The sequence below is a fragment of the Camelus ferus genome, chromosome 29, assembly GCF_009834535.1.
Source record: "Camelus ferus isolate YT-003-E chromosome 29, BCGSAC_Cfer_1.0, whole genome shotgun sequence".
In the NCBI taxonomy this organism is placed as follows: domain Eukaryota; kingdom Metazoa; phylum Chordata; class Mammalia; order Artiodactyla; family Camelidae; genus Camelus; species Camelus ferus.
In genome coordinates, this window is record NC_045724.1 from 13398122 (window position 1) to 13422920 (window position 24799).

The 24799-nt window shown below is 37.6% G+C and overlaps 1 protein-coding gene across 1 annotated transcript in view; it reads right to left on the reverse strand.

Moving 5' to 3' along the window:
• Positions 1 to 24799, reverse strand: part of XKR9 (XK related 9) — a 173683-nt gene that overhangs the window by 7948 nt on the left and 140936 nt on the right. The window contains exon 3 of the transcript XR_004316111.1: positions 2083 to 2139. The gene's annotated coding sequence lies outside the window, so the exon portion shown is untranslated. The remainder of the gene's footprint in view (positions 1 to 2082; positions 2140 to 24799) is intronic.

Consider the following 24799-nt stretch of genomic DNA (forward strand, 5'->3'; position numbering starts at 1 on the left):
CCACATCCCCCAACACACACACAAGTACTCTGCGGCAAGGTAATCCCTATAAATTCCAGGTTCCTGTGCTGTTTAGCTGATCACTGTTTTAAAATAAATCTAAAAGACAGAAAGAAACACACTAAATCCTCATTTAACTTTCCAGAGGTGTTTTTAACATTTATCTTCAAATATCTAGGACTTCAAAGTTTCTCTGTACAAGCAGTTAAGAAAAAAGGCGAACTAACAGAGAAAGCATCAATAAGAAAAACAGAGTTTATTTGGCAATGGTGCAGAAATATGCTGCCTGGGGCTACTACTCATGAAAATACATTAAAAAGAGATCCCAGAAAAGCCTTCAACCATCAGGTAAAAGGGTATAAAAGTACTGGGTTTTTTTCACATTTGTAAATATTCAGGGAAATTTTTTTTAACTTAAATATGGAGACATCCCAGTCTATACATGTTTGGGAGGCAATCCAGCAGCTCGCTAGTCAATTCTAGGGGTAGATTGTCAATATTCCATATCAGTTTTCTTAATTTAAATAGCTGGTGGCAGCAGAAAAATTCAGTTTAAAGCTCATGGATTTGCCTATTTGCTGCTCTAAGAGCCATAAACATATGTATCTTTGGAAAACTATCATGTGTTTTCAACTTCCTGAAGAATTCTTGTAAAGTATAACTGAACCACATTACCCTTTGTCCTGAGCTTTTATGCCTCTAATGGACAAATTGGGAGGAGGCTGAGAACAAATGTGCTATTAATTACCCAGATGGCTTTTTAATAGAACCTTGGATTATTCTTCAGCCACTAAACATTGTCCAGAAATTTCTTAATAACGCTGGTGTGCAAGGCATTCCTTCCAGGAGAATAAAGATCTCATTGACTGGCAGGCTCAGTTATGTCAGGTTAGTTTAGGAGACGGTAGACAAAGAGTGGGTATTGTACAGACCAGAGAGAATGACAGACCATATCTGAGCTGCCCAGTCTCCCCAGCAATGACAGATTTTCTAATTCACTGCAGATTCTCACAAAACTGGGTGGTCAGCTTTGGAGAGAATCAACAGTGGGTCTATTGATTCTGGGTGGGAGCAACATAATTCTGAATTAACCTGAATTGAGTCAATACAACAGAGAGTCTTGGTATTGGATTAAAATTAGGATTAATACATTAAATGTTAGGTCAGAATGTTAAGTCCCAGTGCTGAAAGGCCTACATGAAATAAGACAAATACAGGCAGGTATTTTAGCCAAAGGATAATTTGTACTTTTAGACTCTAGAAAGGCATCACTGACACAAATGAAACCTTTTATGACAGTACGTGTTCTGATACGGTTTTTTTTTTTTTTTCTTCTTGGGTTATAAGCAGTCATTTTGAACATATGCCTCTCTTCTTAAGTTCATCATATACATATATATAGAAGTGATGAGAGAGAGAGAGAGAAGCTTTCATCTGACACAGTAATGGTTGCGAGACATCCTGGCTCATTTTTTGTTCCCGCTTTTGTAAAATTATCTCGCCAAGGGCAAAATCTGCTGCTTCAGGCTTTCCAAGTAGACAGCAATTAACTTTCACTGTGCTCTTTCCCAGACGAATGCTGTTGTTAAATCATGAAGGATGCAAACAACCATTTTGAATATGTTTTCCCAACTATGGAATGAATGTATTTATATTTAGGAAAATAAGACTAGGTCTAAATACCTCACAGTTTCCTACAGTAATTATTTTAACATAAAAATTCTAAACTGTCTTAATTTTCAAACCACATTAAAAAAAGAAGTCCAAATAGCTATGTCTACAGAAAAGAATATGCATATTTGTTGCAAAATAGTCCTAGTACAACCAAGCAAAATAGTTCCCACATGAGCTGAGGTAAAAGTACTTGAAAGCAATAAAACTGAATGTAAGATTTTGTTGGATTATGTGTTTTCTTAAATATTCCCATTACTTGGAATGCCTTCCTCTTACTCTATACTTCGTCTTGCTAAAAAAATGAAGAGATAAAAGATTGAAATGACCCTTAACACGTTAAGAGAGTACTTTTTCTCATTTAAAAAATGAGATGCTTGTACTTAAATCTTGATAATTTATAAAATCTACCTCTTAGTCTTCGTCTTTCTGTTGACCTTTCTCTCTTCTCCTTGTTATGTGATCACCCTAAAATGAAACCAATAAAGGAATTTTTAATAAATTTGAGAAGACTGTTGTCTGTATCTTTCTGCATACTATAATTTAGTCACATTGTCATTTAAAAGCATCACTTGTTAGCAGTCATAATGGTGGGTACATTCTGCTTTCATCTAGGCAAGACATATGTTCAGGTCTTCAGATGTACTTAATCGTAAGTAGCTTATGATTTATAGTTCAGTTCGGGGTTTACCTGCCAGAGGCGCTTTGTCAAGTCTTACAAACTGAAAGAGTTTCCACTTCCATTCTCCATCTTGATCCAAGTTTGTTTTCCCAATGCAGCCTTGTGCCTTTATCTAGCACCTGCACACTGACCCCTGGTGGTGGAAACTAGACCCCACAAAAGCTTTTGAGCTTCAAATTATATCCCTTTTAGCAAAAACTTACCTTCCTGAACCGCTCTGTATTAAAACCCATCAGTCCTGTATCCTATTCTCAGAGTCCTGCTGGGTAATTCAGTTAACTAATTTATAGTAGGTTGTGAATGTGACTTTCCATCCCTTCACCAGTGTTGCAATGTTTTACATAAAAGGAGTGTCTCATAGGTATCTGGACAGAGGAAAAACTTAGCAGAGGATCTTCACAGGCAAATTACATCACAAAGGCTTCCATTCAACATACTCCCAAGATAAGCCTGAACCAATGACACTTCCTAGAGTCGTGTAATAAGAACAAGGGCTTTAGAATCAGGCTTCAATTTAATCCTGATTTCTTGGTTTACTAGTGCTGAGGTCTTAGAGAAGCTACTTCCCCTCCTGAGTTCTCAGTTTGCTATCTGTAAAACAAGGATAATGATATTTCACTCTGAAGAGATTGCTGTAGGGACTATATATGCAAAGTACCTGGGATACAAATCCTCAAATAAGTGTTTGACATTAATCTTTCCAAAGGAAACATGGGGATACATATTTATGATGATCATATTTTTATTTCAAAAATGAAGTGTTCAGGATATGAAGAGTATAAATGACATAGGGGGACAAAAGGACAAAAATATTGGAGGTCAAGATTGTTCCTCTCAAATGTGAGTCCTAGAAGCAAGATGTCTGCAGCGTCTGCTACACACTGGAAAAGTGCTACCTGGCGCTAGAGAATTTTTTACACAGGCTATAACTACAGCATGAAATAACAAAATACAAAACAGCAAGTCTGTTTTTCAGTTGTAGTAAGTCCGAGGGCTGCTAGGTGTAGCTTCCAAAAGAATGCTAGTTAACACCAAATCAGATTTCTAAATAAGTCCAGAGAACAGGCAACTCCAACAAATGGACAAGTGTTCAGGAGATGTTTGTTTATACAGACATCCTCTAACACTGTAAATAAGATAAGAATGCACACTCGTTGCAGCAGTCATAAAAGCTAGAATGGAGTTAGGTAGTGTCTAGACACCTTTGATCAAAAAACAGGGATTAGTGGTTGCTGACTTTACTAACACAATTTTCTTTCCTTTTCTCCAATTATTTCTATTTTCAGCCTTCACTTTTAGGATTTAGTTACAGCATCTTGCACTGCTTAGTCAGCAGACATGTGCCATTTGGGGGATGCAATGATTCCCTTTTCCAAAATTAAATTTTGAAGCCAGAAGTGTCAAGTTTCATTTCTCATTTAACGTAATTCTATGAGACTTTACTCAGCATTATAAGACCAAGTCAGTACCCACCGGCCGTCATGTGTTTCCAGGCGTTAAACATACACTGAGTCATGCCCAAGGTCTTGCTATTAATTATCTTCCCATGCACCATCTATGACAAACCTTTATCCATTAAGTAAATACGCATAATAAAACATGGTAAGATCACTAATAAACATACAATTTAGTTAGAGAGATTCAATGTATGCAAATTAACAATGACAAAATATTATGGTATAAATTATACCAAATCATCACTATAAATCACTTTTTAACCATTCAATGTTCCTTAAAAAAGTAACTTGTATCAAATGTCATGCTGGCAGATATTTTCTCTGTTTGTTTCACCTAATGATGAATCCCAACAGATCGGGATTTAATAACAGAGCATCCATCATAGGTGGCCCTGCATTTGCTATTTTCTGTGGTATCAGAGAACCTCTTTCATTACAGGACAGGCTCAACTATAAGACTGCCTGAAGACATGGACCGGGGAGCAATTTTACAGAGAAATTTCTGTCTATATGCTTGTATGCCAGGGGGATGGGATATAAAGGGACAACCGAATCCCTTTCTTCTAAAGCTTATGGTAAGTAAACATTCTGATCGTCTTCTCTCCTCAAATTCTTTCTTCCTTGCTACCTCTACCTGGTCATCCCTTCATGGAGAGGTGGCTCCTAGGCAGAGACTTAACTGCTGCTGAGAGAAAGGAAATTCCTCATTCAACCCCAGCTGCTATAGGATGTAAACTGAGACTCATGGGGAACACAGACCATGAAAAACATGAGGAGCGGTCTTCATAGAGATGGCCCATAGCTATGGTGATGTTTCCCTGCCTGGAGGAAGAACTGGAATCTCGGGTAAGATCCCATACTCTCATTTACTCTTTCTTCAGGGTACTTTTTCCTCTCACAATTTTATATTCTTAATAGTCTAAAAAAGATTATGTTTGTTCTTTTTTTGACTCACAGAGTTTTCCCGTGTTTGGCAAAGTTCTTTGTTCTCTAGAACAATCCCAGTTGTTTTTCTCTTAGGCTAGACAATTATATTTTACACTGTTTACTGTTTTATAGCATCTGCTTATAAAGATGGATTTATTCTCTTTAACACTTCTGTAACAGCTCCTTCCTCAGATGAAAATCTGGTTTGGGCATAGCTCTCCAAGATGAAATAGAACTATTTGGAGTTGGAGGGGGGAGGGTGGGAAATAATTCTCTCAATCTCTGAGAAGTACAAGTTTGCCTGATGTATATGTGGGAGATGAACTTACGCTGGACAAGACTCATAGAAACATGTTGGCCTTATGAATTATTTGAAGTTCAGACAATTATGAAGCATTTTTATTTATCATTTTACAGAAAATACTCAAATATACAAACCTGAATTATTAAAAGTACTGATGTGTACTAATTAATAAGAAAGTTAACCAGAATATAACTTTACTAAAAAAATTTCCTATTACAAGAAAAAATTAAAATATGAAAACAGCATTCACTATAGTAACAAAATTATCAAGTTTTAAAATTAGACTTTAAAGTGCCATTTCTGTAGTTTCTGATCTCTGAAAATTTTCATAAATCTTTACCTGGAAATATGGTGCCCAAATCTCCAAGCTCCCAGTCCAGGATTTTAACAATGCAGCTTTCCTTAGAATTTCTTTCCCCAAAGAATTTTTTGTTTCTGTTTTGGGGTTTTCATTTCATATTTTTAAACAATTTATTTATTCACACAATAGTTTAATTTCCTTTGAAAGCCAGATGATACCATCTATTCACCTTGTTTTGTTGTCTTTCCATATGGTAAACATTGATCTTTCCCCAACTCTCATAAAGGTCAATTTTTAAAAAATCTATGCACACACCAAAATCACTGAATAGGAATGTTCAAATCTCTGGGAAAACTAGTACTTGAATGTTTTTTAAGTGCCAAAAGATCACAAATGGGGGGATATACCCTTCTCTTAATCATATGGGAAAGAGAAGAAGAAAGCAGATTTTGGTAAAGAAAGGCCTATAACCTTTCATTGCCATTAAAAACAAAACAAAAAAATCTTTTGGCAGTTGACAACATTGTTTAAAATATAAATATTTGAATTTGATAATACTTTGTATTCAGCCAAACATTTACGTTTTTTAAAAGCTGGCTTCAAAAAATTTTGTTCCAGTTTTTCCTTAATTTTTGAATCAAAATGTATTTTAAGAAAAATGAAATCTATACACTCCTAGCTTATTCCTCTTAATTTTTCACCATTTTGTTTTTGGAAGATCATCTGGCAGCCAAAAAGCCTTGGTCTATTTCCAGATTTTGTCATTTAATTATTAAATTTTATTTGACCAACAATTAATAAATCATACGTTTGGAAAACTGAGTATTTATTACAATCCTGAACCCTTTAGGTCTTAAACACTAATAAATGAATAAGTGAATGAGTTAATGACAAGGAGGGGACAACTCAAAATCATCCAGATAATACTTAAAAATGTTTTTAAACTCTCTATCAGTTAGTAGTGGTTGAAAATTTTATCCATGCTGTACACCTTAAACTTATATCGTGCTGTATGTCAATTACATCTCAATAAAAATAGCAGGGAAAAAGACAATTTTAACCCAGTGCCAAAGAAAACCTTTCCTTTCTTCAAGTATTAATTTGGCCAATATAAATACAATTTTCATACATTTTCTAGGCTATCTTATAAATTCCCATATGCTCTATATAAGCCATTTTTTTGAAACATAAATCTCTCCAAACTTTGAAATAAGGCACATGTTTACAAAAAAGTATGGAACATACTGGCAAAATGAAACTTCCCATTTAAAATGGGAATGTAAAAGAAAAAGTTGCTAAGACTTATGAGCTGGCCACAGAATGTGATCCTAGAACTCCAACAACAGCCACCATGGACTAAGAGCTTATTATGTGCCAGGCACTTTGCTCCACGCACCATATACATTATTTCATTTAATGCACATGAAAACTCTGAGAGGTCAGTAATACTTTCATCCCCATTTTGCAGATATGAAAACTGGAGTTTAAAAAGATTGGGCCTTGGTTTAAACCTCAGACTATGTATGTTCAAAGCTGGCACTCTGAAGCATTCCTAAATGAAACTGCAGTGGGAAAGGCCTGTAATGTCATAGAATGCAGCTGTCATAGCAACAGGCAGTCACTCCCCCTTAAAGGATTTTTCCAACCCGCGCTGCCACTTGGACTGTTGCTCCCTCCTTTGCCTCTGGGCTGTTTTTAGGTTGCCAAGGAAGGTAAGTAAGTGATTAATGTCAAGGCTCCTGTAAAACATAATGCTGTAAAGGTACTCTAATGTGAATCCAGATTTTATCCAGGCAGATCATAGAAATGTTCCCAGGGAACCACAAAAGTCAAATATAGTTATCAACTATGATCACTCTTTAACTAGATGCAAGGTGATGTGTTTCTAGGCTACAAGGAAGCATCTTGTGTCTCTATTACCCTAGGACTAGACTGATCCCACTGTTACAGCAGGAGCTTGCCTAAGACACTTTCTTACTTTACACAGAGACTAGGCAAAGTCATAAATGAAAATATAACTGTTTGATAAGCACATTACCCAAGTGGAAAAAATAAAACCCTTTTTCAATGACAGAAATCATGATTTAAGAGCACCAGATGTCCGGTTCCTTATCTAGGTGGAAATTAGAGACTTTGGAAGAAAACATCACTTCTTTCTCAGAAGATACATAGATTATTACTTCCGGTCCACAACTTATACAGTTTTAGTTCTCCAGCTTGCCCCTCCAAGAGAAACAAAGTGAATACCTAATAGTCATGAGCTGAAAGTAGCCAAATTATAGAATTAAAGAGTCTACTGGTTTTGTAATTAGACAATCAAAGGGCATTTCATACCTCTGGTCCAGAGAGACAGAGAGCACTAACTTTCAGCAGGGATAGCATTTGTAATTACTCCCAAGACTTACATAAGAAGAAAGTAGAAATTTTAAGACCACTTCCAAATCTAGTTTTAAAATCAGAGACAATTTTCAAGAAATTCAGTTCCCTTACTTGGGGTTCCTAAGCAGTAAACCCCCTTCATCAGATTGAAGTGGCCGCAATTTCCAACCCAGATTTCAGTTCTTTTTTTCGTAAGAAAATGTATTCCCCTCTTCAGATGTACTATTCACTTGATCTGGAGTGATTGTGATCTGCTATGTGTTATGTTTTCAGTTTTGTTGAAACAATAAACCTGTTTAGGACCAAATCGCAGCCAAACTCAGTAGCCTCAGTCCATTTCTTCCCTGGAGATAACCTTCATCTGCTCCTCTCTAGATATAAATCCTACATATCTTGCAAAACAGCCTAAATTCCCTTTTTCTACTGAAATTTTCTCTGATAATCCTCACATGAGGTGTTTGTTTCTTCCTATGACTCTACCCGTCTGCAGCACAGATGTGGCATAACCGTGCATTTCCTAGCACAGTTAATAATTTTTTATATCTAAACATCACAATTTCACTTAAATTATTATTTCCTCTACTGAAGGAACTAACAAAAAACAAACTCGATCTAAATCCTCCCCAAATTGCATCTGCTACAGTGCCCAGCATGGTGTCTGCCACACCCATTATCTGCTAAGTCAGAATCTGAGTTATCCACACGCTGTAGGCAGATCTTTGTGCTACAGTTACCAGGCTTGGATTGATGCTCTTTTAAGTGACACCAGAAGAATCCAGATAAACAGTGAAATCTTAAACAGCCCAGCTGCTAAGAGTTAACCCAGGGGCCTTGGGAGGACTCTCTCCCTCTCTCCCTCATTAGAATGTCTCATAGTCAGATTGGTCTATATTGTTTTTCTTTCTCACAAGCAAAATTATTTTTACAAAATAGATTTATATCTACCACTTTTGGTATGTCTTTTCCCTGAACCGAAGCCTTCAAGATCTGCCAGCATTGGGCTTTCTGGGCTTGTCTTTAGGTTTGATTTGGGCACCATTTTGAAATTGGAAAATAATAAAGCTGGCGGTTGCTCAAAAAGTTAAACATAGAATCACCATATGACTCAACGATCCCACTCCTAGGTATATAATCCCCAAAACTGAAAACAAGCACACAAACAAATACTTGCACAAAAATGTTCATAATAGCACTATTCACAGTAACCCAAATGTCCACCAATGGATTAATGAATAAACAAGATGTATTACGTACCTATGATGGAATATTACTCAGCCATAGAAAGGAGTGAAGTACTGATACATGCTATAACCTCAAAGTATTATTCTAAGTCAAAGAAGCCAGACACAGAATGTCACATGCTGTATGATCCTATTTGTAGGAAATATCCAGAACAGGTAAATCCATAAAGGCAAAAAGCAGATTGGTGGTTGCCAAAGGCTAATGGAAGGGGGAATAGGGAATGAATGTTTAGTGGCTACAAAGTTTTATTTTGAGCTGATAAAAATGTTTTAGACCTAGATAGAGGTGGTGGTTGCACAACATTGTAAAGGTACTAAATGCCATTGAATTATACACTTTAACATGGTTAATTTTATGTTGCATGGATTTCACTTCAATTTTAAAAAATAATAAAGTTTGTCTGGCTCTTTTAGTCCCTAATACCCAGGGAGCTACAGAAGCAGGGAGAAGGGGGGGCCTAACTCAGACGGGAAAAGTATTTGGAAAGGATTCTATCTAAGCCAAGACCTGAAAGACAAGTAGGATTTAAACTAAGCTGGGAAGGTAGATGCAGATGGAGGAAGGAAGGGGGAAAGAAAAATATCCTAGGAAGATGTGTGTATGATGATCTAATAATATAACACTGACAGAAGTTACTTCTCTTCTCCCATAAAATCAAATTAACAAACATGTATTATTCATCTACTATTTGTGGGGAGCAATGCTAGGTGTGGGGAAACACAGGCAAAAAAATGGGCATACAAGACAAATAAAACTAGCATTTATTGAGCACCGCCTATATGATGGATATCTTACACGTATCATCTCAATTAATTCTTTAAACAGACCACAGAGAAGAGTAAAAGTAATTCTATGAAGTTAAGTAACTTGACCAACATTGCACAACTTGTAAATGGAAGAGACAAAATTCAAATCTAAGTGTGTCTGACTCCAGAGCCACATACAGCAGGACATAATTAGAGCTGCTGGAAGTTGAATAACTTGTAAGACATCAGTGGAGAGATGTCACAGCATAGAGCACAGTGCTCCCTGCCATGGGCAAAGGACATGGAAAGAACTGGGACCAGATCTGGGGAGAAACAGATGTCCCAGATCCCAGGGCCAGAAAGTAGAGATAAGGAGGAAAAGGCTTGGTCATCAACTGCTCCTGAAACTCTCCCCTGACCCCACTGTACTGCAGTGAGGGGGCCTCCTCTCTGCACTTTGTACTTACTCCATCAGAGCGCTCCACAGAGTCAGTGTTAGGCTTTGTATTTTTACTCATATCCCAGTTCCATCACTTACTAGCTTTGAGTAAATTACAGAAAAGTACACCTCTCTGTGCCTCAGTTTACATATCTTAAAAAACAGAATAATATTAGTAAGACATTCTGGATTAAATGAATTAATATATACAAAGGGCTTAAATGTCTACAATACACAAGTGCTCAATAAACATAAATGTTTTTGTTGTGGATGTTGTATTAATATTTCCCTCACCAGGAAATCTCAGCTTCTTAAAAGTAAGGACCATGTCCTTTTTTTCTATCTCCAGCCTCTAGCACAGATGCTGGTAAACAGAAAGTTTTGAGTTAAGGTGGTGGTTAACCCAGTACTATACCGGTTAGGGAGATTTTTCAGGACTGAGGCTATGGCATCCTCTAAAATCATACTCTTTTGTTGTAAACCGCTTGACAGCTATAAAATAGAGATTGTCTGTCATCAAATATTTATTGAGAACCTACTATCTGGCAGGCTCAGCTTTGGGGATATAGGGTTCTCTAAATTGCCAGGACTGAATCTAGTCCAAATGGTTGATTTATCATTCAGTTTAGACAGGGAAATAAATAAGAAAACACACACTTGTACAGCCTCAAGAGAAATACCTGTGCAGTGTCAAAGTCTTGGCTATCATTACAAAGAAAACATTGCTACTCATGTACAAAACAAACTATGATCCATTAACTCAGCACAGAAGTCCTTTTTGGCTCCAAAAAAGCTGGCACCCAAGCAAGTTTTGTAGTCACACTGCCAAAAAATACCTGGCCGATACATTTTAACGTGCTTCGTTGTTTTCTTTCAGACATATTTCAGTAATTGCCTGTCTGCAGATACAAGATGCTTACAGGAAGTGATTAATCTTTCATGAGATTATTCTACAATTCCTTAATGCAGTACAATAAAAGCTTGAAGGGACAGCCACAGTCATGTCAGTGCATGCTTCAAGGAAAGGATGTTTTAATGGGAGATAAATCTGATCACATGATAGCCATTGATGATGAAATCTCTTTTTCAAAAGAAATCAACCCAACAGGACAAATCCACTCCCTGGGGGGGAGAAAAAAAAGCCCACCTCTAAACCTAAAACCTTTCTTTTTTTCTGGTAGGAGGCCAGATGGGATCCTCGGACATCAAGAAACACTACAGCTGGAAGCTGAATGGTTCACCTATATCCCAGCCCCCCGCATGGAGATACTAAAGATGAGAAAGGCTCTTGTTTGCTGTCTGAAACAGGTGTGGTTGGACTAAATGGGGAGAAGATGTCCAGCTGGAAGAACCCATCAACCAGCTGCCCAGGGCAGTCTGCTTAGATAAATACCACCTGTTACTAAAGAGCCAGAGAAAAATTAGTCCTATCCCAGGAACCTGCTGATTCTCTGCCTATTATGCTGAGGCTTTTGTGTCTTTCAACCTCCCAAATCCCATGTGTGTCTCAGAGCGATGGTCACATTCGCTGTGCTTAATTTGATTCTGGACAGTGACAGAGGCTTTTGGAGCATTAGGTTAAAATATTTTCTGGGGGCCAAGAGTGCATACATGAGAGAAAAACAAATAACACCTCTAAGCAAAGGGGACGACTCCAAAAGGCACCTTTTAACTCGACAGTCTCAGTGCCCTATGGAGTCTGGCCACCTTGAAGGACGGGCCAAGGCCCCATCTTCTGCATGCTGTTCCCACACTCTCCCCACTCCTCAGGTAAAGCAGTCCTCTCTTAAGCAGTGAGTTTGAGTAAAAACACAAACACACCCACGCACTCACTCCTTTGTTCCTGCTGTTCCCATCCTTGTAATGTCTTCCCCTGAACCTTCCAAATCCCACTCTTCAAGACCCAATTGAAATCTGCTTCTCCTGGAGTCTTCCCCAGAATTTTAGCCCAAAATCATTTTCTCTGCACTGCTATTGCACTGAAAGTCCACAATGTACACTTAGTCACTCTAAGCTGCTGCTTCCTACTCTTGTCCCAAGTAAATCTTATCTCCCCAACAAGACTCTTTGAGGGTAAAACTCTTCCCTCTGAGGCCTAGCCTATCATCCAACACAAAGTTAGACGTATAGCAAATCAATAAATGTATTCTAAACTGATGTAACACTGTCAAAAGTTATTTGGGATGACAAAATGCTAGATCTAAACTAGAGATCTTACTGGAAAAGGCCTCTAAAGATTTCTGCCTCAAGGCTACCAGAAGTCAATGTGCTGGAAGCCCTAGACATGTAGCCAGAAAGTTTGGGACTGAATCCTGGTTTTCCTAATTGGTAACTTTATGATTAATTATTTTAACAATATCAGTTCCCTCACCTATAAAATGGATCTCACAGTGCCTAAGTCAGGGGACTATACTGGGAAGCTCCAACAAGGCAGTTTTGGATACAGTGTTCACATGCATCACCAAAACCAGGCATAATGGTTCTTTAGTAAACTGTACAACTGCTTCAACATCGAACTGATTAGAACACAATGACATTATCCTAAACTGATGCTTTTTAGGCTCCACAAACTTGACTAAGAGAATCATCTGGGGAGCTTGTTAAACTATAGATTGCTGGATCTCAGTTTTGAAGATTGTGATTTAGGAGGGCTGGGTGTGCCCAAGTGAATCCAACAATTAGCCACATTTAGGAACTACTGGATGAAATCATTTTTGTCCATATTTATTTTGCCCAGTATCTGACTAGTGAAAATTTATTAGGATTATGACTTTCAGAAATGTGTCTTAAATGGTAAACACATTGATAATGGCATTAGTGATATTCAACTTAAAAATAGGTTTTATCTCCCAAACCTTTCTCACAATTAAAATCTATATAGTCACATACACACACATATGCAGGAACATGAATGGGTGTGTGTGTGCGTGTGTGTGTATTTCCTGAAGGTATGTGCTGTAATTACCTAGTATTCCGGAACCTCTCATATATCAATTTATCTCTGTAATCTGATCATTTGCTGCAGTCAGGGTATGTCCCATTTCTATTCCCCCACAAAGTTCACTCATGTTTGTAAAATAATTACTTCAGCTAAAAAAGAAGACATTTTTTACATTTCAAAAATGAAAAAAAAAAGTGACACACCAAGAAAAAAGACAAAATCATCAAGGATATGAAACTTACTTTTAAGGAAGCAATTTAGGGCACTTTTCTACCCTGAAGTCTACCTAGCTCAAGCAGCCTTGAGCTGAGAATACAGGCACTCTTAAGAAAGCCCTCAACCCAGGGCATTTTGTCCCTCAGCTGGGCAGGGGTCAAAGCAATCAACAGTAGTTTAGACTAAACAGGAAGAAAACCAGCTCAGTTCATGTGGCAGACACACAAATGGTCATCCCATTCAGAAACAACCAAAGTTTGAAAAGAATTTAGGTTGCAATGGTTGGCTTATACATGTAGATAAATACCTACACCTTCTGTCTCTTTTAAATGTATTTAATAAGCACACTCAGCCATTATATTGTGCAGAAGTTTCCCACAGAGACTTCATGAAAATCGACTCAATGACTTTTTTAAAATTATCCCAGACACCGCTTCTGGTACAGAGGAAACCAAGCATCCCCTTTGCCTGGGCCCCCCGTGTAAGGAAAGCCACTAAGTCTTTCACAGGAGCAGATTGTCCCAACTTAATTGAATGAAGTAAACTTGGGGAAATACCTGACATTGCCAACTTGACCTCTGCTAAGCCTTTTGAACTTCAATCACTGTCCTCCAACACAAAGCCTTCTATTAGGCTTTTCAGCTATTTCCCCTGATTACACAGGTAGCTTATCTTAAGGATTCCATGGTTTCAGTTATCATTTCTGACCTGATTGTGAGACAAGTATTACTTCCGTGCTGGGTTTTATGTCTAAGCCTGCAGAGGTATTTGCAGGTTTGATTGAGTAAAGAGCATCTCATTTCAGCCTCTTGTCCACCAAGATCCAATAATTTATTTTAAAGAAAAAAAGGTTTAATTTATAAGAACATAAGTGAAAAAGCTCAAAGGAATAACACTGGACAGAAACTGTCCAACATCATAATTTTTGGTATTTCACATAGATTTCAAAATTTAAAATATAATCTGTAATATGAAGCAGTAAAGATGAAGATTGTTCCCAATAAACAAAGTGCAGATGGTAAAAACAAAACAGCCTGAATTTCTCAAAACAAGCAGAATTACTTATTCCCTTATATCTAGTTACAGAAGAAGAAAAAATTCAAGTTAAAGTTCAAAATACTTTGAATTAATTACCCATCCTGGCAAATAAAAGGTGCTTGGAACCCAAGATGTGAATGGCAGTTATTTTAAGTGATATTTAGTCCTATCTTAGCATCTACTTTTCTTGACTCTATAGAGTACATGTAACTTTTACAAATATATCAGAACAAAAATTTAAATATACAGCAACGTTTAGAATCATCCAGTTCTTTACTACAAAGTAAAATAAAATATAATTTGCCCTCAGCAGATTTTCAGTGATTTAAAACATTGCTAACACCCAGTGCCAGCAAATGTGGGGAAAATATACAAATACAAATATACAAATACAAATACATAGGAAAAATAAGCAAATTTTGTGGAAAGTAATTTGGTTGGTAATAGCTATTGAAATTTGAAATGTGCATATAAAGCTATTCATTGAAAAAAATGTTTACAATAGCAAAAATGGAAAAAATTAAGTAGGGAAAAAATCAAAAATAAAATTAAAACGTTAATAGGGGAATAGTTCAATACAACAATACACTGCCGTTAAAGAGCTTAAAATGTCCTCCTTGAAATGACCTAGAAAATGTCCATGCTGTATTTTTAAATAAAACTGATTCTAGATAAATTTATTTAATAATATTCTAATTTAGGGTATTAAATGTATATAAAGTATAAAACTAGGAAAGAGGGATGATATACATCAAATGGCCAGCCAATAGTTTTTAACCCTGGGCAGGGAAAACGTATGGTGGGAGAGGTCTGTAGCTTCCTATTTTATAAATCCAAACAGAAATGGAGGAATGATAGGTAAATTCTATTTTTTTTCCAATATATTTTGAAACATTTTTAAATTAGAAAAACATTTAGAAACCAAAAGCCTATATTTAAATAAATATTAAACGAAGTAAATATTTGTTCTCATCATCTGCAGAATAAAACATCTGTGAAATAACTGACCTCTTTATTTAGGGAGAACGACATTTGTTAAAATGAGTTACATTGTCTTGGACTCTTTTCCTTTACCATTTGTTGTAACTGGTTTCCACTCAGTCTAAATGTAATAAACATGAATATTTTCTTTCTTTTTGTATATTTGAAAGGCGAATTTGTTGAAGGAATACACATCTTGCTTGTTTTATAAGCTTGCATGGTAATTGTAAGAGTTGCCTCAAGAAACTTTATTATGTTGTTTGGTCCATTAAATGGGAATTATTTTCTTTTAAGTGGAACTGTGGAAAACTAAAGGATGGGGTATTACAATATTCCCAGTGAGTCTTCTGACTATGAGTTGTTTTGTTTTCTCTACAAAAATAAAACATGGTATTTACTGATCCAAATACTACTGAAATAAAACAGATTATCAAACAGTTTTTTGTTCATATTTTCCAAAACTATGTATCTTATTCCTGAAGTGCCCAAACTTCTTCTCAAACCAAAAATTTGAATATTAGCCAACCAAACAAGTCTCCAAAGCCTGGTAAGTGTCATAGAGGGATGTTAGTATTGGCAAGAAAAGTGCGTGAAATCTATTTCTTCTGCCACAAGCTCTTGGAATTTCCTGGCATTCCATTTCATCAGAATATCAGTTTATCAGTATAGCCCAACAACACCCAAGGAGACAAGGGGCTTAGGAGTTAAGAGTTATTATAACACCCACATAATTCAGGCAATATATAAATCTAATGTATTTTTTATATAACAGAAATACTTACAAATTAATGTTTATCAAATTTTCCTTCTCTTCTTACCCCTTCAGTTTTTTTATTAATTCTACTTATGTAGCCTTGAGAAATTTAACCTTTCTGACCCTTGGTTTCTCATCTGCAAGATGAGAGTAATATTATCACCATGAAGATTTATCATGAAAATCAGGTGAGCACGTTGCTTAGAACGGTATGGAGCTCATTATACAAGTTCCAAGAGTGGTAGTTTTGTTATAATTAATAGATATTAATGACAGAAATACTGAAATTAAGAGACTGTGCTGTGGATGTAGGGCAGTAAATTCCAATCTCTAAAGATAAAAAAAAATCAAGTCTGATTTTTCAAAATAAAGATTTCGGGCCCCACTAACCAAAGATTCTGATTCATTTCAGTCTGGGATTAGGCATAGGAATCTCCAATTTTCACAAGTATCCCAGGCAATTCTGAAAAGAAGCAGTAATACAGAAGGAAGAGTAGAAGACCTTAAAAGAGGAAGGAGGAATAGGATACATGACCCTCCTCGCAGAAGGTCTTCATTCTTTACTAACATTAACTGCTTGCTCCTGACTCTAAGACAGAGAAATCTTCTAAATCTAACATATTTATGTTATGCCAGAAAGAGAAAGAATCAGAATGGTTCTCCCACTTCATCTCCACCATCTCTGGCCACGTTTTCTTCCAACTGTAACAAGAGTCTGTTAAAAGCCCTTAGTGCTGCTCCATTATGTTTTATTCCTTTGAATTTCCATTAATTTGACACTAGTGGTGTAGGATCAAGAAATTAGGATGACTGTTGTAAAGCCACACATTTAATTATTAGGTATTGATCCCCCAATGTAAAAGCATTCATAGCTCCATCCAAACTTGGGATTCACATCAGTTCCTGTGTCTCACATGTCAGATGACAGGGGAACCTCTCAGTTACCCACTTCCCCCATACAGCATCCCGACTCAGGGCTACCTCTCCTCCTGGGTAATGGACCTAATGAATATCTTGCTCCCAGGCAGAAGGAGGACCCAGCTTTTATGGGGCCTGAAGCCTATCCCATTTAGAGGGCATTCTTAATTTCAAAAACCCCTCATTTTTCACAAAAAAAATATGGTCATATGAATTCAAGGCTAGAGCTCCTCTCAGAGCCTTAGACATTGTTATAAACTGTTCTGTGTACTCCCTTCATTCATATGTTGAAGCCAAAAGCCCCAATGTGACTATATTTGGAGATGGGGCCTTTATGGGGGTAGTTAAGTTCAAATGAGGTCATAAGGGTGAGGCCTTGATCTAATACAACTGGTGTACTTTTAAAAAGAGAGAGACACATCAGAGATGCACACACACACACACACACACACAGATAAAAGGCCATGAGAAGACACAGAGAGGAGACAGCCATCTACAAGCCAAGGAGAGAGGCCTCGTGAAAAACTAGCCAGGACAGCACCTTGATCTTGGATTCCCAGCCCTCTGAACTGTGAGAAAATAAATTTCTGCTGTTTTAGCCACCAGCCTATGGGATTTTGTTATGGCAGCCAAACAGATACTACAGAAACAGTCTGCAACTGAGTGCCCTGAAGCTACTGTCACTAGCTTCTTCCTACACCCCCTCTCTTACCATACAAGCTGAATTTCACATCCCATTACAGCAACATCAACTCTAACCCTAGACCAGTGGTTCTCCAGGTTGGCTAAACATACCATATTTCAAAGTCCAGTTCAAATATTATACTCTATGAATTCTTCTTTAATCTCCTTAAATGAAATATATTTTCCCTACTCCATATCCTATACCACAGATATCTGCACCCCTCTTGCTGACTTTAATTCTGGCTTATATTGTCATCAGTCATTATTCACATTATACTATAATATTCATATTATCATTTGTAGCTATTAATATTTACATTAATTCACAATGAGAATGTTCATATTTTAATTAGTCATTTAATTTCCTTGTGGCAAGAGACCATGTCAACTTCCACGCTTAACACAATAATTTGCATGGCGGAAGCCATTAACAATTGTTTACTGAATTGACTGATATTTGTAAAAAGCCTTAAGGTCTTTAGGAAATAGAATTGAGACAGTTAATTATCTAAATATCTATATAGCTGCCTATAGAGCATATACATAAAACCAAATAATTTTATATTAAAAAGGTCTTAGAGACCATTTATTACCAGCTTTTTAAAAAATGTTTACCTATTTACCAAGCATCACCTAGTGAGTTGATAACAGATTCAGGACTAAAACAGAAGTCTCATGAACCCTAGGCCTCATCCTCATCCCATCAAGCAACCTGGCCAGTCATCCAGACCTGATCAAAAATTGTAGATGGGCACATCCAGCTACTTTAGAATCATATAAAGAGCACTGTGCCAACACAGAGCAACCTCTTGATCACGATGTGGCTTCCACTGGAGCTCCTCCTAAAGTTACTGAATGCACAGATCTCATCAACATGAATACTGTAGTCTAGATTATCATTTTATTTCTCATTGTAGCTAAATAAACTGGCATTCTAATTATTTTAACTTAAACTTGAAGCAGATTGCAAACTTCTTGGAACTAGTTCAACTGCTGTGGACATTTATTTAAACTTGAGAAAGAGAATTTCTCTTACTTCTAATTCAAATATAGCAAAGTCCGCAATGCAAAGCAATTAACATACACCTAGCCAAACTTGGAACTGACTGACTCAGGTCAAAGTGAATAACTGATTTAGCCTCTGCACTTAAACCCTTGACTTATTCACCAGAAAGGTAAAAATGGCTCTGGTGTCGATCCTGTTTGGAATATGAACTACAACATTCTGAACCATACCTCAACTGTCAGTTCCCCCATTGCTGGTCGCTGAGTCTAAGCAGTGATGACAGCCATTAGATAGACATTGCTGAAAATGAAGTGCTGACGAGAGAGGATTTATATCCCATTACCAATCCCCTGAGCCATGCCATGAACCTTTAACTAGACATTTTATCATGTTGGTTGCCGCTCTCTGAATTTTCTCTAATTTGTCTCTTTTTCAACATGTGGTATCCCCAAACTAAAAGCAGTTGAAATATGTTCAGGCAAGACTAGTGCCAAGTCACTGGAAATAATTTTTTTTCTGGTTTAGGACATAATGCTTCCATTAACACAGACTGATACCACTTCGAAGCAATTTGAGGGATCCCTCTTTCTTCACAAATCATGTTTTTTTATTGACCTTAATAGCTCTCAGCATGCCAAGGCATGGAGCGGCAACTTATGGCCCCAACAACAAAGTGGAGGACAACTCTGAGAGATGAATTAAGTTGTTCTTTGGTGCCATGAAGTCCTCCCTTTAGACTCCTCCTCCCAACCCTTCCCAGGTGGCTCTCCATCCTCCTTCCCCTCAATCCAGCCAGCCCATCTCATCTACATATTACCTAATCTTAACTTGAGTGTGAAAAGTTAAAGTCTTAGTAGATACAGGCTTACATTTTCTAGGTTTCTACATTTTTAATGTGATTCTTGAGAACAAAAAAAAAAAAAGAATTAAGAACCAAAGTAATGAACTTTTCTACTGTGAGATCATATTTTACCTGGGAGTTGAGTTCTAAAGTTAACGTGAAATACAAAAATCAAGCTCAGTCAAAATTATCATTGGAAACCTTAAGGTGACTGTGGTAGGCAGAATTCTGAAGGTGGCCTCCTGAGAGTCCCAATCCTGGTTAGTCAATCAAACACTAATCTAAAAACCATTGTGAAGGGATTTTGTAGATGCGAAGTCCCTAGTCAGTTAGCCTTAAAATACAGAGATTATCTGGGTAGGCCTGGCCCAATCAAGTGAACACTTTAGAAGCAGAGTGTTTTCTCAGGTTGATAGCAGAAGGGGAAATCAGAAAGACTCAAAGCACCAGAAGTATTTGCTACGCCACTGTGGCTTACAGATGGAAGGGGCATGTGGGAGGACCGACCAGAGACTGGCCACTATCTGCTGCAAGTAACCCCTGGCCAACAGCCAGCAAGGAAACGAGGCCCTTAGTCCTACAACCATGAGAAACTGAATTCTGTCAATAACCTGAATTGAGCTTGAAAGCAGATTCTTCCCAAGTCTCTGGTTAAAAGCCCAGCCTAGCCAACAGCTTGATTTCAGTCTTTTGAGACTCTAAGCAGAAAACCCAGTCAAGGTAGCCCAGACTTCTGACCTAAAGAACTGTGAGCTAATAAATGGGGGTGTGTAAACTGCTGAGTTTGTGGAAATTTGCCAAACAGAAATAGAAACCTAATATTGTTCAATACAGTAGCATGAGGCTATGCTGTTTAAATTAACTTTTACTCATTTAAATTCTTCTGTCACACTAGCCACACATCAAGTACTTGACAGCCACATGTGGCCACTTGCTGCCGTACTGGACACTACAGACCATAAAACTTTTCTGTCATCACAAAAAGTTCTTTTGGACAGAATGCTCTGGAAGATCCAAAAGAATCAGTTTTCCTGCAGCTTTGGCCCAGGTGACTATTTCTTCAGTTAAGCAGCAAATAATAAAGTTGGATTGCACTTAAGGATCATGCGATAAGTAAAACTTGTATCTTTAATACTGTAATCACACTCAGCCCTGTGAGATGCTCACACCATGGAGAAACAAAAAAGAACTAAGACTGATCAAGGGAAATAGACTTCTCCCTTCCATTTCCTGCTCACACCTAGATGCATAATCAATTTGTGAGCTGGTGGGTAGAATCTACGGTATGATTTCCACCCTCTCTCTCTGAACAACTAGAGTTGGACTTGTTTCAGTTACATGTGCACATGATGTGATTCCACTGTACCCTCCCTACTTCTTCTTTGCAGAAGGCTAGCCATCATATGTCTGGGCCATCTGGGAGGAAGAACAAGTTGGAACTAACTTTAGAGGCTGACAGTTTGGCAGGAGGTTCTCCTGACTTGTAGTCTGGCGGTCTGGTCATGCTGCCTCCCCAGTGGCTGTTCTAAACTTTTTGAATGCATTTTCAAAGGTACTCTTCCCCTCATCCTCACAATCGGTGGGGCAGTTATCCACTACCATACCAAAGAGAAGAAAATGGAGCTTCAAACAGTAAGTTGCTTGTACATATTTTTTGTCTCTGTAAATATTAAAAATCAAGGCTGGTTGAAACAAACAGTTAACCTCCATGTCACACATTGGGTTTTCCTTAAAGTAAATTAAATGAAATACATATATAAAAATATCAAACTGTGTACCAGGGAAAATTCTCATCTTTTGATGTCTCAGTAGATGTTTCACGAAAGTAGTGAAGAAGGTTAGATCTGTTTGGGGTAAGTTGAGTTTAAAAAGGGGGAAATGTTTTTTTTAATTTTCAGAGCCTTTAATATCTAAGTGAGCAAATAAATTTACAAGAAGGTTGTTTATAAGGTATGTGGAAGATTTTCCCAGTGAAACAGCTCTTACCATCTTGAATACATTAGTGTTACACAGATCATAGTTTGGGAAACACTGACATAAATTTCAGATACATCAACATATAATGTTTATTTATAATGTATCAGAAAGTGCTTTGTAAATCAGCCTGAAATTAGTGCCTGCACTGATCTTCTCACCCATTTCAGAAATTCCTATCATTTTTTCACTTAGCTTACTGCCTTTCTCTTCTAAGTATTTGTTCTTTCCCTCATGCCTGTGTTCCATCCCAGTTTTTCCCACATACCCAGTAGCAAGTGTTTCTCTACTAATCACAACAGCCTCTTCTGCATTTCTTTTGCACTCTGCTTTTCCTTTTCTCCTCTCTTATCTAACCACCTCTTCCCCCAGTTGGCCCTGTTCATTCCCTATTCTCAAATAACACTAAGTACACATTGGGTGCTCATGGTATATCCATTTCATGCATGAGCCAGGTTTCTATTCTAGTAATGTTTCTCCTATCATCCCAACTATATCTCTTTTTTAATGTTTAAATTTTACCATACCAAAATAAGGATTAATTTCATAAAGATATTATACTTGTAAACATTAATAGTGACAAAACCAAGAGCTTCCACTGTTATTTCCAGAGTTGTAGTTTGATGCTATCATTCTGGAATAGAGTATTCTGACTGCCACTTGTTTGGACATGGAAAAAACTTATTCCTCCTACCCTAAACACTGCCTTGCCTACCACATCCTTTCATTCATATACCCATCTGTCTGTTCTTTGTCTCAAAGTATTTTTTAATTTCTTCTTTGATTTCATCATTGATCCACTGTTTTTTTTTTTAAGTAGCATGTTGTTTAATCTCCATGCTGTCATTTTTTTCTCCTTTGTTTTCCCATGGTCCCATCCATCTATTCTTTATTCTACATACTGATTGAGGGTTTCTATATGCTGTTGACACTCTATTTTCTCAGGCATTGAAAATACCAAGATTAACAAGACATGGCACCTATTGAAAAGCATATAGTCTAGTCATAGAAGACAGGCCAATAAACTCATGATTACATGCATTCTCATCAGTGCTATAAAAAGTATGGAAAGGACCCTGCTGGAGGACCCAAGAACTTTATGAAGGTAAATAATCTTCACAGACAATTCAACTGAAAGTGCAAGAGACACAGATGTTTGTTAATGTGACAATGTGGCACAGGTCATAGGCTCAGCAAGCAGAGAGCATTATTATAATGACTACCCCTGAAAGCTGATGCGAGCAGAAAACTTGAGGTTAAGTGTTTGACTCCTGGCTTGGGGAGCCTATATTTAAGCACAGTTTCTTTAATCCTGCAATAGTGATTCACGTTAGAGCCAGTAATGAAGGGAGTGGCCTCATATAGTGGAACAAGATCTTATTTGGTAGTTTGGTCAGGTGCACAAGGTATTTGGGGAAATATAACTCCTTATATGGAGATATTTCATTCCTTTGTCCCTCTCTGTGTCCTGGATTTTCAAGTGAACTTTTGTGAATTCACTGAGTCCCCTCAGAAGACATCCTTGAGGTGGCCTTAGGGTTGAGAAACTTGTTCACAGTCTGAAAAACAGACCAGTGTGTAGACATGTACACAGGAGTTTGCCAAGTGGAGAAAGAAAAGAAGCAGAATTCAAGCAGAGGCACAGCATGAACACAGGCACAGGGAAGTGATGGTTTCAGCATGTTTGGGAAGTGTTGAGTTCACTCAGGAAGCCCCAGTGCTATGGAGGGAGAGGAGGCCCGATGATGGGTAAGAGCCAGAACATGAAAGAGCTTGTAAACAAGGTCAGGAGTTGACATTTTCCCCCATGGATAACAGGGAAGCCAGAAGAGGATTACAGCGAGAGGCCCACAGAGGAAGAAGGGGGAAAATAAATTAGAAATTTGGGATTTGCAGATATACACTACCATATATAAAATAGATGAACAACAAGGACCTACTGTATAGCACAGGGAACTATATTCAATAACTTTTAATAACCTAAAATGGGAAAGAATCTGAAAAAGAACAGATACATGTATATGTATAACTGAATCACTTTGCTGTACATGGGAAACACTGTCAATCAACTGTTCTTCAATTTTAAAAAAGCAAGAGTTTCACATGATCAAATTGGCATCCCAAGAAGTAAATCTGGTGATATTTTAGAAAACAGACTGAGCCCAAAAGAGCCAATTTGCTGGAAATATGGTAAGAAGCTGTAACAGTGGTCTTGGGAAGATGGGGCTGGGGAGAGAAGAGAGTCTGAACCAACGCAATCAAAACTAAAGACTAGAAAAGAGGGTAGTTTGTAGAACTGTTACTGAGGGAGAATTCATGGCATACGGAAGCCATCTTGTACTAGCGTGCAAGGGTCAATTATTACATTTTCAGAAATTCTCTGAGCTGGTTGCTAAACCATTGGTATCTTGGAATCATCAATGGAAATCAGCCACAGAAATTAGCAAACACTATAAATCTGACTTTTTGGTTTTTCAAGAGTCAGTTTACCAGAGTACTAAATGGAATTGACAGGATTTGGTGACCAGATAAAAGGAACAAGCAGGAGATAACAGGTATTGAGGCATGTGAAACTTTTACCCTCCTTAAGAAAAATAATATAGACTATGAATTCAAATTTAGGCATAAATAATGGACAGCAAGAGTATTCCTGGAAGCCAGCAATAATTTAAGTATATGCGGAAGTGACTGTAAAACCGCAAAAAGAAATCCCACTAAACCCAAACTAACTGTGTCCCCAACTCAGCTTCCCCTTTGCCAGACACTAAAAGTGCCCACAACCACTCCAGCACCACATCACATGATGGGAAGTATGTCAGAGGAGAAGTCAAAGTGGAAAGAAACAACAGTCTTAACCCACTGTGGTTAAAATGTCTTACTTTTGCACATTTTACAAATATATATAACCATGTGAACCCCTTGCGAGGGCAGCTCACAGAACCTGGGAAAGGACCCATGCAATTGCAAGAATTTGACGCCTGAGCTTGGTCGGTTTCACGGTGAATTTGCCTCTAGGGTGAGAGAGGTATCCAGGTCAACACGAAGGTTCAGGAGACCAGCATGGCTCACTGACTAACTTACTTATACCCCCTATCTGGTTCCACAACAGACTCAAGATGACAGGATGAACAGCGATGCTGTTATCTGAAGAGAGCAGAGCATCCCTCTGAGATTCAGAGCTTTCCCTGATTCATGGAGAAGAGAGCAGTATTCATATATCACTGTTAACTGTAATCAAGAACCAATCTTAACTGATAACCGCAGCCCCAACATCCCAGAACTATTTCTAAAAGCACAC